At 38.1% G+C, this 10,773-nt stretch overlaps 1 protein-coding gene across 2 annotated transcripts in view; it reads left to right on the top strand.

The window, feature by feature from the left end:
• Window positions 1-8,995: 8,995 nt before the first annotated feature.
• The window catches only part of LOC135263439 (large neutral amino acids transporter small subunit 4-like), a 37,286-nt gene continuing 35,508 nt past the window's right edge, over window positions 8,996-10,773 (top strand). For both annotated transcript variants that reach the window (XM_064351459.1, XM_064351458.1), the window contains exon 1: window positions 8,996-9,145. The gene's annotated coding sequence lies outside the window, so the exon portion shown is untranslated. The remainder of the gene's footprint in view (window positions 9,146-10,773) is intronic.

The following is a 10,773-nucleotide window of genomic DNA, read 5'->3' as shown; positions in this document are numbered from 1 at the left end:
GTCATTACCTCAACAGGAGTATTACCCATCTGTCCCTGCAGAAAATGATTTTGAAACACACATTAGCAAAGTGAAAATGATAGATAACTGTTGAAACTGTTGTGTTTTGATTTGGGGGGTGGCACACATTTTTTTATTTTTTGTCTTTTTGTGCTCCTGGGAATGTATGTACACAGTTTTGTATTGATATATTTAAAATGTATTGAATGATAATGAAATGACTGGGGCCGAGGTGGGAGTTTTGGTGGGGATTTCTTGTAAGGCACCTTGGAATTATGTTTAAAATGGGTAAAGGAGCCTAGACCACAAAACATCTGAAAGTTCATATTTTGGTTCATAAAAAATATACAAATTGTTCATGGTAATTGAAACTATATCCATCCATCCATTCCAAATGTGTAACAGCTTGGGCTGTAATGAACAGACTATATATAATTACTACAATTATACCACTGCCGCCATGAAAAATAATGCTATTAACAAAAACATCACGTTCTTAAATATTACAGTGTTTTCAGTAAACAGTTAAAATATAAGGATCTGTTACATATATGAAACAACTGACACATTACATTTGAAATATGGGGTAGTAAGCCATTAATAATTGTACATGTATGGTAGGAGTACAAAGATATACTACTTTAATGTATAAAACACACAGCATATAATTACACAATTACTGGTCAGCCTCAAAAATACTTTCATCCCTGTTATTTGCTAAATTCATGTACCAAAATGCAACATTAAAAGTGTAACATTTTAGGAATCCCAGTTTGAGATGGGGCTGATTTCTCCTTTCTTGTAGGTTTTTGTTTGGTCTTTAAGCCAATTTTGCAGTACCAGAACCGCTTAAAGGCGTCCCAGTGCACTTTCTCCGGCTTTACTTCAAATAGAACAACGGGACAGGTCAGGCTTTTCTTCAGGCCCGGAGGCCGGTCGGGGCAGCAGGTGGTTCCAGAGCACTTGGTTACTGCAGACAGCAACGGCAGAAGTACGGTATGATAATTTTCATTCAGAAACTGTTGAAAACCAAGGCTATAGCAAAAAGCAGCAAGCTACTTTTAGTCTTCCTGGTGCAAGGAAGGTTAGTCCGTAGGGATATGCAGTGAAGTCAATGCAAAAAATAAAGACTCATTTTATGTAGCCTAAATTCCGTTTGATTTGTAGATTAATTAAAAGTGAATAAACGCCCTACATGTCTATTCGTCTCCTTTCCTATAATTATTTGGCTTTAATAGACAGGCTCGACAAAGTTTAGTTGAAGACGTAACAATAGATTAAGCACTTCATTAGCAGGGCACGGAGGACAACAGCGACAAATATGAGTCATTGTGCGAAATAAATGCGCTAAATTAAGTTACAATTAGCCCTATCTTGTGTTCCGTTTGGACCAGTACGATTTTAGTAAAAGTGGAATGATGCTTTTGATAAATGTTTTTTATTGCCATGACTATGAACCAGTGCACATTTGGTCCTTGTTTTGTATTTGTATTTCTTATTCATCATCTGATTTGTGGCTTTTTGCCTATATGGCATCTTTGAATATAGGCTTATAAGATAAAGATAAAAAGTAGTTGAGAATGTCAGTTCAAAACAATAAATATGAATAATCTATTGCATGAAAACATAGTTCCATTACATTTTTTCATAGATAAGCATGATTTATTAGATCTTTATCACAAAAAATGAACTAGCCTAGAGTGATCTCCACCATGCTTTCCAAACGGAAGCAGTTGTTGATCACTTGCGGCCCCTAGCGGCCTGTTAGGAGTTAGCACTCAATCTATTTCAATGGACCACAATGATGGAAATTAATTGAAATAAAATACTTGTTGTTGACCGATTTGCAAAATATTAGAGAAATCGGGTCCTTGGCCTGCTGTGAGCATGCACAACAAATATTAGGCTGGTCGGCCCAGTAGTATGCGAGATTAGCTGCGGACAGAGACACAAACACACACGCACAAACACACGCGACCAAACGCATGATCCCTTCCAGGCTCCGCCAGGCAGAGATAATAATAATAACAATAATGACACTTTTATCGTTAAATGTGAACTAGCAGAGATAAATGGTAAACATTAAACGTATATTTTTATATTGTATCGAACTAATATAAAGATAAAGATAATACATATTGAGTATTTTTGCATTTTTTCTGTATTTCTTTTAAATGCCAATGATGTCCTGTGTTTAAATGACCCAGGCTAACAGTTTCACAGTTGCTAATGAGTAAGCAGAACACAAGCATTAAGTTATCCATCTCTTGGACAGTGGTTCCAAGCCCAGACAATAGAGAGGGTGACAACTGATAACACTGTGTGACGCTTGTGGTTGAAAATGTTGAAAAAGCACCATACATGACTTTTCCATTTGCTCTGATCTGCCATATTGGCGAATAGCGCAACATGCCGGATTTACATGCTTTGAGCCCTCGCTATGCCAATTAGTTTTGGCAGAGGCAAAAAAAAAAAAAATTTAATTTCCGACTTATGAAACGATTATGAATCTGTTGGTTAGTACCCATTTACTTTGAGTAAATTGTATCTCCCCTAATCTCCATGCACCATGTTGCACAGATTATCTGTATCTGCCACAAAACAAGACACTAGTAATGTCAACATCCTAATTTAAACTTCTCAAAAAAGATACATCTTTTATGTATCTTGTATGAAATGGGCTAGAAATAAGTCATACATTTTTCGTGTAGGATAGACCAATGGGCTTAGCAAGAAAAAGACTACTATATTAGAATGCATATAACATACACTATGCAAGACACAATTAATATTCTGTATCCATGTATTGGGCTTGTGTGTACATGGCTTGTGTATGTATGTGTGTGTGTGTCTGTGCATCTGTGCATGTGTGTGTGTGTGTATGAATCCACATATTACTTCCAAAGAACACCTGAGATCTTTTTGGTATATGGATGTCAGTTTGAAAGTATACTCCTGGTTTCGTTTTTAGACCTCCATGATTTGCAGTGATTTCCCAAAAATATCTTCCCTAAAATATCTTTGAGTTCCAGCTTATTTTGTGGGCAGTGGTCGTGTGGTTTGATATGGAATAACCCCAAGCCATATCCCCTTTCTGTGGAACCATCCATAAGTACTATGAAACAATAAAATGACTGATATGAATGATGTCATTTCAGGCATTCTTCTATTGTCATTACATGTCTTCAACTACATCATATAATAGAGATACAAAAGCCACCTGTGACTGAGCATCATGGGCATCTCGGCTTTGAGCATTCATTTCAACAACAAGATGGCGACTTCGTTTCTTTGGTTTATGTAATTTCTACAGCCTATTACAGTATTATCCTGATATGACCATACAGTGGCTAATGCCAATGTTCCAAAGCTGAAATAGTAGAATAAACACTGGCGTTTAGAATTATCGAAATGAGCATGGGAAATATTAATGAATCTGACAAATCCATAATTGTAGTATCAATATCGAACTTGGTGCATTTCCAGAGTTAAACCGTATCTATCATTCCACCTTGTTTTGGCTATGAAATTTTCCTGTGAAAAGCTGGTACACCAAGACGAGACTTAGAGCACTTACAGTAATAATTTCAATTAAAGCCGCAAGCGGCGTTGGGAGGGGTCCAAGCATTGGTACTATTGCGCCCCCCTATGGAGCAATTTTAAAATGGTTTTGTCCTCATGATCATGTACCTTCATCCAACATATCTACTGAATATCATGATGATTGTATAAAATATTGATGACTTACGGCCAATTTTGTGCTAAGAGACGCTGTCAGATTACTTAGTTGCGTCGCCATGGATGTGTCGCTTGCCGTAAAGGCCTTAACTATGTCGTAACACTTAGATGGCCTGGCACGTATGTAGAGCTGCAATGCTTCAGCACTGCAACTAAAAAAGGCTTCAGACTAGTGTTGTCACGATACCTAAATTTTGACTTTGATACCCAGGGTTTCCGCCAGTGTATTCCAAGCCCGGCGGCCCGCCGGGCCTAAGTTGACCCCCCGCCAGGCCTAAGCATCGGGGAATTAAAAAAAAAAAAAAAAAATGTATGTATTTTTAAGATGTTTTTTAAAGTACAGTTACAGTGGGGCGGCTCGGTTGAAAAGCTCACCAGCGACATCTGTTGGTTAAAACGTGAACGCACTGCAGGAAAGCAGGTTTGAGATCAGTGTTTTTTTTTTATTTTTTATTTTTTATTGGTAGAAATTACAAAGTACAGGTTGAAGCAGGAAAGTACAGCAATATGTAAATTCAAATGTTACAGTATCTTATTGAAACACAGAAGACATGGTACAATATATAAAATAATAGGAAAAAATATAAATAAATTACCAAAGATCAAAAGGTTACAGTCAATTTAGAGATTAAATTGAGAAAACGATTTCTCTCAGCATAATGACGGATTCAAAGACTAAACAAACTCACCCGATATTGTCTTCAAATGGACCCATGTCAAAGAAAAATAATGATTCATCCTCTCAAAAAGCTTTTACTAACAAACTTTTAGTAGCAAAAAACGAAATATTAACTTGCCATCCCTGCTACCTGCGTAGCCTACTGCGCTCAGAGTACCGTATTATTTATTTAAGTAGTATTATTTACTACAGCATAAATTGCGTCTTTTGTTTATATTCAATACTAGTAATTGCAGCGAGAAACTGCAGCTGTAGACACAAGATAGTTTGTTATGTTATGGTAGCAATGGAACGAAGCGGACTATATATGTATTACCGTCATTGTTTTATATACCAGCGTGTTTTCGCGCGTTTGCACAGAAACTCAAAACCTATCAATAAAATGGTTTAGCTATTTCTCAGCATAAGGACAGATTCAAAGACTAAACGAACTCAACCGATACTGTCTTCAAATGGATCCATGCCAAAGAAAAGTAATTATTCATCCTCTTAAAAAGCTTTTACTAACACACTTTTAGTAGCCTAGCATGCACTCTGGCTGGCACTGTCTTCCATTGCTTCCCCGACATTCAGACCCTCCCCTCACTGATAAAAACTAGACCCTATGGTGTTGGATTACTTGCGTCGCCATGGATGTCTTCTAGCCGCTTGCCGTAAAGAAGATGTCGTAACACTTTAGATTTGGAGCTACAGCTCTTCCGCACCCCAACTAATAAAAACATCCAAATGGCGGGCAAACAATATGGCGGGCATAAGTGGACCCAATGGCAAAGTTGTAGAGCACGTTCAGATGCATAGGTCGATGAAGTTTTGTGTTGATCTAACTTATGGTGTGGGAGTTATGGCCTTTTACGCTTGACCCTTTGTTACAGCGCCACCATCTGGCCGACATAGGTGATTTGTAGTGCCTGAGTAGTGGGGCGCCATAGGAACCCACCTACCAAATTTGGTTGGTCTACAACTTATGGTTGCTGAGCCTCAGACATTTTAGCGGAGAAAACTTCCACGTCCCAACTAAAAAGTCAAAATGGCGGGCAAACAATATAGCGGACATAGGTGGTCCCAATGGCAAAGTTGTAGAGCATGTTCAGATGCATAGGTCGATGAAGTTTTGTGTTGATCTAACTTATGGTGTGGGAGTTATGGCCTTTTTTTACGCATGACCCTTTGTTATAGCGCCACCATCTGGCTGGCATAGGTGATTTTAGTGCCTGAGTAGTGGGGGGCCATAGGAACCCACCTGCCAATTTTGGTTGCTCTAGGACTTATGGTTGCTGAGCCTCAGACACTTTTAGCGGTCGCTGCTTGGACCCCTAATAATAATAACAATCATAACAGATACAATAGGGTTCCACCAGCTTCGCTGCTTGGACCCCTAAAAATGGGAAGTTTATCGGACCAAAGTTTACGTAAGAATATTATGAGAATCGATTAAACCTCCAAGAAGCTTAACATTTAAAAATGAATGGTAAGCCGTTTAAAACGCAAACAAGAGGCAATAGCCTATACAGAGAAGTGGAAACAATGGTGTATGTAAAATTTATTTTTATCTACTAAGGTTTTAAACCTGAGACTAATTCGATTGAATGTAAAATGTGTGTGAAGAATATTTTGAACCTGAAACGGAAAACAAAAATTGAACTTTAAAAATTGAGTGGTCAGTCTTGCATCAATTTGAAAAATTACAGGGTTTATGCCATAACTATTCTGGTATGAATTTGACAGGTCTAACTCTAACGTGTTATGTATTTTCAAAAGTTTAAAAAAAAAAAAAACTGTTAGTGAAAATGAGGGATTATAGGTGTTTGGCAAGCTGTAATCTTGCCTGGATTTAAGGAAACAGTTAATAATTTAATTAGTTCAAATGTTCAAACTGAATGCAAGTCAATAACCCAGAGTATAATAGAACTATTACCTTCATGTACCATTGTGAACTTGATATAGACTATTTAACGTTTGTATGGGGGGAATATGATTAAAGTTTTTTGTTAATTTAATTTTTTAATGGTAGGGGAAATAGATTTTGATACGGTTCAACCGTCAATAAGAAGAGCCCTACATGTCCGTTTTCCACATGTGCCTTCCCTGCAAGCGCTCTTGATCAGCAATTCCGTTTGGCAATGATAATGCTTTATGCTTTCGCATGTTACAGTGTGACTCAGAACTGAAACGCTTCTGCACTTGTATGCTAGCTGTGGCTTAATCAAATACTAACCATACACTTATATTTTCAAACTGATCAACTGCTAATAAATGTGAGACTAATATTTTACAGTGACCCCTATGTAACCTGAATACAATGGAAAATTACAGGTGGCTGTGACTTATATTCTTAATGGAAAATTACAGAATAAAGACTAATATTTTTTAAGGGAAAGTTATGACACAATGACGTTATCACCCAAGAACAGAAAATCATTGTGGTGCCAAGAAGGACAGATGGTATTTTGTGTTAGGGGGAGTTGTGGGATGCACAGTGTATAAAATGAATGTAAAACTGACAATCGAGGTTCAATTCTGCAGAATTGATCCGGCTTTGTGCGCCTGCGCAAATAAAGTCTAACTTTTCTGAAGAGCTTGCTGCTGTGGTATCTTTTCCCTCGTGAAGTTGTTTTATACAAATTAATGATTGGACTTTGAATTCTGTCGGTTCCTAGACACGACAGCACAACTGCGCAAGAGGAACAGAAGTCCTCTGGCGCAATGGCTAACCACCTCAGTTGGTGGGCCAAGCCCAGGGACTGCAGGCTGGAAATACGCCACGGTTGGCTGTTAGTGTTGCGAATGTGAGTCTGCTTCCGTGCCCTTTATACAAAATATTGACCGGGTTTCCAAATCGAGAGAACGACTAAAATAGGCTGTTCAAATGAGGCACAGATTCCACTGTAGCGACTCTGGCGCTACGATTTCCTACTTTTGCACGCACCGGTTGCCTTTCCTTATGGAATTCATGTTGAGACGTGGGTTACACTGTTTCCCCTTTGCCTTTAAAAAACATACTATTTCTGAAGTAGCCAACAAGAACGCGACGAAATACAAAGCAGCTTTCTAACAGAGTGACCTTGTAACTGACTTGCGCATTTTACAGCAGGCCTGTAGGAGGCATTGTTCACTTAATACGGCCAATTCACTCCGCTTACGCTTTTCTTTTTTCTTTTTTTTTTTACCGCTTACGCTTCTCATTGATGGTATGTAGCCGGTTTCATCTCTCTGCCTTCAAAAATAAAAAAAAGTTTAAAAAAAAAGTGCAGTGATTGTCCTTTGATTTTATGACGTTAACACAAAAATTGTAGATGAAACATTCCCCATCATAAATGTCCTGCGCAACACCACATGACTATCTGTAATATTGCCTCATCTACCACTTGGAGCACTTCAGTCTACATTCTTCGGGATTTTGGCTTTAACGCAGGTTTTTAAAAAACTTTCATTTTTCTTTTTTGGACATGTCATTCTTTTTCTTGGAATGTCTGTTGTCTCCGATAGGGTGGCAGTCTGCTTTAATAGGTTTTTGCGTGTAGTTGCACGGACACCTACTTGCCAGGACATTCCGAGTTCACACACGCACATAGACTGTCTTACTGCAGCTAGTGAAGCGGTTCGAGCTGTCTCGTGTGAGTAATTACCTCAATCTGTCGTCACCAAGGAGACCTGGTGGCAATGCTGGAGACCGCCTCGCGTGCTCTTCATTAAATGAGAGAATAACTTATGTCTCAGCTAAATGGTCACAGGAGCTGTAGAGTGAAGAGGAAACATTGAAACTGATTTTATTGAAACTACAAAAATTCTTCATGTCATTTCATTGAAGTAAGAGGATTAATTAAAGTTTGCATACACTGAGCGTTTATTTTTTATTTTATTTTTTTATTTTAGAGTTTTGGACAGGAAGCGCAAAACATGTTATTTCTATATGTCAGAACGACTTTTCATCGAAAAAGGCGAATTATTAAAATATTGTGGGACCTCTTATTTCCTTTACCCGTGCAGCAACCGGTTAAACGCTTGAAATTGCCAGTGTTGCACAACCAAGTAATAAGACACGGGAATGATAGAATGATCATTAAGTAATAAAAACGCAATAGAAGTTCTGTAATACATACATAGGCTATATAACACACACACACACACACACACACCCATATATATATATATATATATATATATATATGTGTGTGTGTGTGTGATTGTGCTCTTAAGCTATCACACTTCATTGCTGTTTTCTACACAATGTAATAGATGGAATACATTATTTTTAATAGACGATTTAATCATTGCGACGTGTGGGATAAAATGTGGAGTAAGATTAGACGAAATTGACGTAATTCATAGTCTGTTAGAAAATAGATGTATTTTAATTTACTTTAATCTGTTTTATTGCGGTCTTTGGCCTCCTAGCGTCATTTTTCTACACTTTCTACACATACTTTCTGTTGAACAGCTAAAAAGCTGTGCCTGTACCAGTTATTAATGAGATCTCAGCACATACAAGAGATTTTATTCGGCTCTGATTGGATGTAGATAGTTATAGCTCCTCAACTGACCAATGGCAGTGCAGTATTGTTTGTTCAGAGGTCTGCGTAAATATAAAACCGACCACCTTTAGCTGAGGGAGAAGTACTGATGCGGAGTTATACGAGAAGTGAGGTCATCTCCACGAAAGTGTCAACCAAAGCCAACTGGTCACAGTGACGGGAATCGGAAGAGCTCTTATTTTTTATATTCTCTGAGGTATGATACGTTTTATATGAACTATGTTAACAAGACTGAGAAGGCTGTGACTTATGGTGCTACTGGACAAACTATAATGTCATTTGTTTGTTTGTCTTTGAGGTTTATAAAGGGCAATGAAATTCAGGATATTCACACGATGTGTATCATTAATATGCTGAACCAGTACATGCTATACGCCTACCTGGTTAAACCGGATGGCTATGAGCACAGTGTGTGCTTCACGTGAGCTCAGCGCTGTTTAGTTTGGTTTCGGTTTTAAATTTAGAAATCCAAGATGCAGAGAAACTCCGAACCGGTGTGCTTGTATTGACTTTAGCAGTTTCCTGGACTCTTGAAATAAATGTTGTCCCCTACGGGTAGGGGGAGGGTGGGGATAGCTACCTGAGTTTATGGGTTCTAATACCACCGTGAATACTGGGAGTGATGAGATGAATGTCCACCTTTCAAATACAGTGCCTGCCACGGGGCTGCGCTCGTGCACAGATATAAAGTACAACGGAGTGCTGTAGGTCGACACCTGAGTCATTTTATTTCACTATTGAAAGCATGATCTATAGCCTACGACACATTTACAGGGATTACCGCCAAATGCTGGGATAGTGTGTTCTGGGATGACGGGAAGCGTACTTGCAGGTGCTGCGAGATGTGTCATGAAAGTAAAATGCACCTGATTACTTGCAGTTGAAGCTTTATGCAAAAGAATGAATGAGCCGTGTGAACCCGTTAGTCAAGGGAACGGTGATAGGCGGAATACAACGGTGGTTATCTCATGTAGTTCACCAATTAACACAGACACAATAAAACAGGAACCGTCCTTTAGTGATCACAAACACTTGAATCAAAGAATATGCGGAGCTGTCAGCGGTCTAATAAAAAATAAGTGCCCAGTAAGTGCATTGTGCATACATCTATATAATGCCTATTACAAAGGCTGATGTAAACAATTATTGTAGATGACTAATGTCTTGTAATCTTTCAAAATCATAAAACGATTGCCAATTTTTTTGTCCCTCAGCCAACTGTTATTCTCAACATACTGGTTGTTTTCAAATAATTAAAAACCTGATTTATACAGTTAAATAATTATTATATTGCTTGCATGGACAGCATGATGAAACAGTCGTGAATATATTATATGACCTGAAATATAAGTGGCCTGAAATCATGACCCCGCACTTTTCAACATCAACTGGAACTTGCCCTTAGATGGAGTAAAGTGAAGAAAAAAAGAAAAAAGTTTCCAGCACTAAAGAGCAGCATGGGGCATCAATAATGTCATGCACCGTTAAGCGGTGTTTCTAGAATAGCACGAGATTAGTGACTCTCAGCGGCGAATGGACATACCGAAAACAACGAAACAGCAAGCTTTTTTTATGAAAGCAAATGTGTCGATTAGCTGCTAATATGTGTCAGATGGTTTTTAGTTTACTATGCCCATAATAAAATATAATTTTATTGTAAGGACTTAAATCACAATTATCAGGGCCGCCTGGGCCCTGTTTCATTTCAGTTCAATAAATTCAGAAAATGAGTTGACATTCAATTAATTAATTGTAAATCTTCATTGAACATAATCATTCTTTTCCATTCCTGAATTCAATTTCCTGAATTGACTGAATTAAAAT

The sequence above is a fragment of the Anguilla rostrata genome, chromosome 9, assembly GCF_018555375.3.
Source record: "Anguilla rostrata isolate EN2019 chromosome 9, ASM1855537v3, whole genome shotgun sequence".
NCBI classification, from domain to species: domain Eukaryota; kingdom Metazoa; phylum Chordata; class Actinopteri; order Anguilliformes; family Anguillidae; genus Anguilla; species Anguilla rostrata.
The sequence above is the reverse complement of the archived record's forward strand: the minus strand, read 5'-3'. Positions and strand labels throughout refer to the sequence as shown.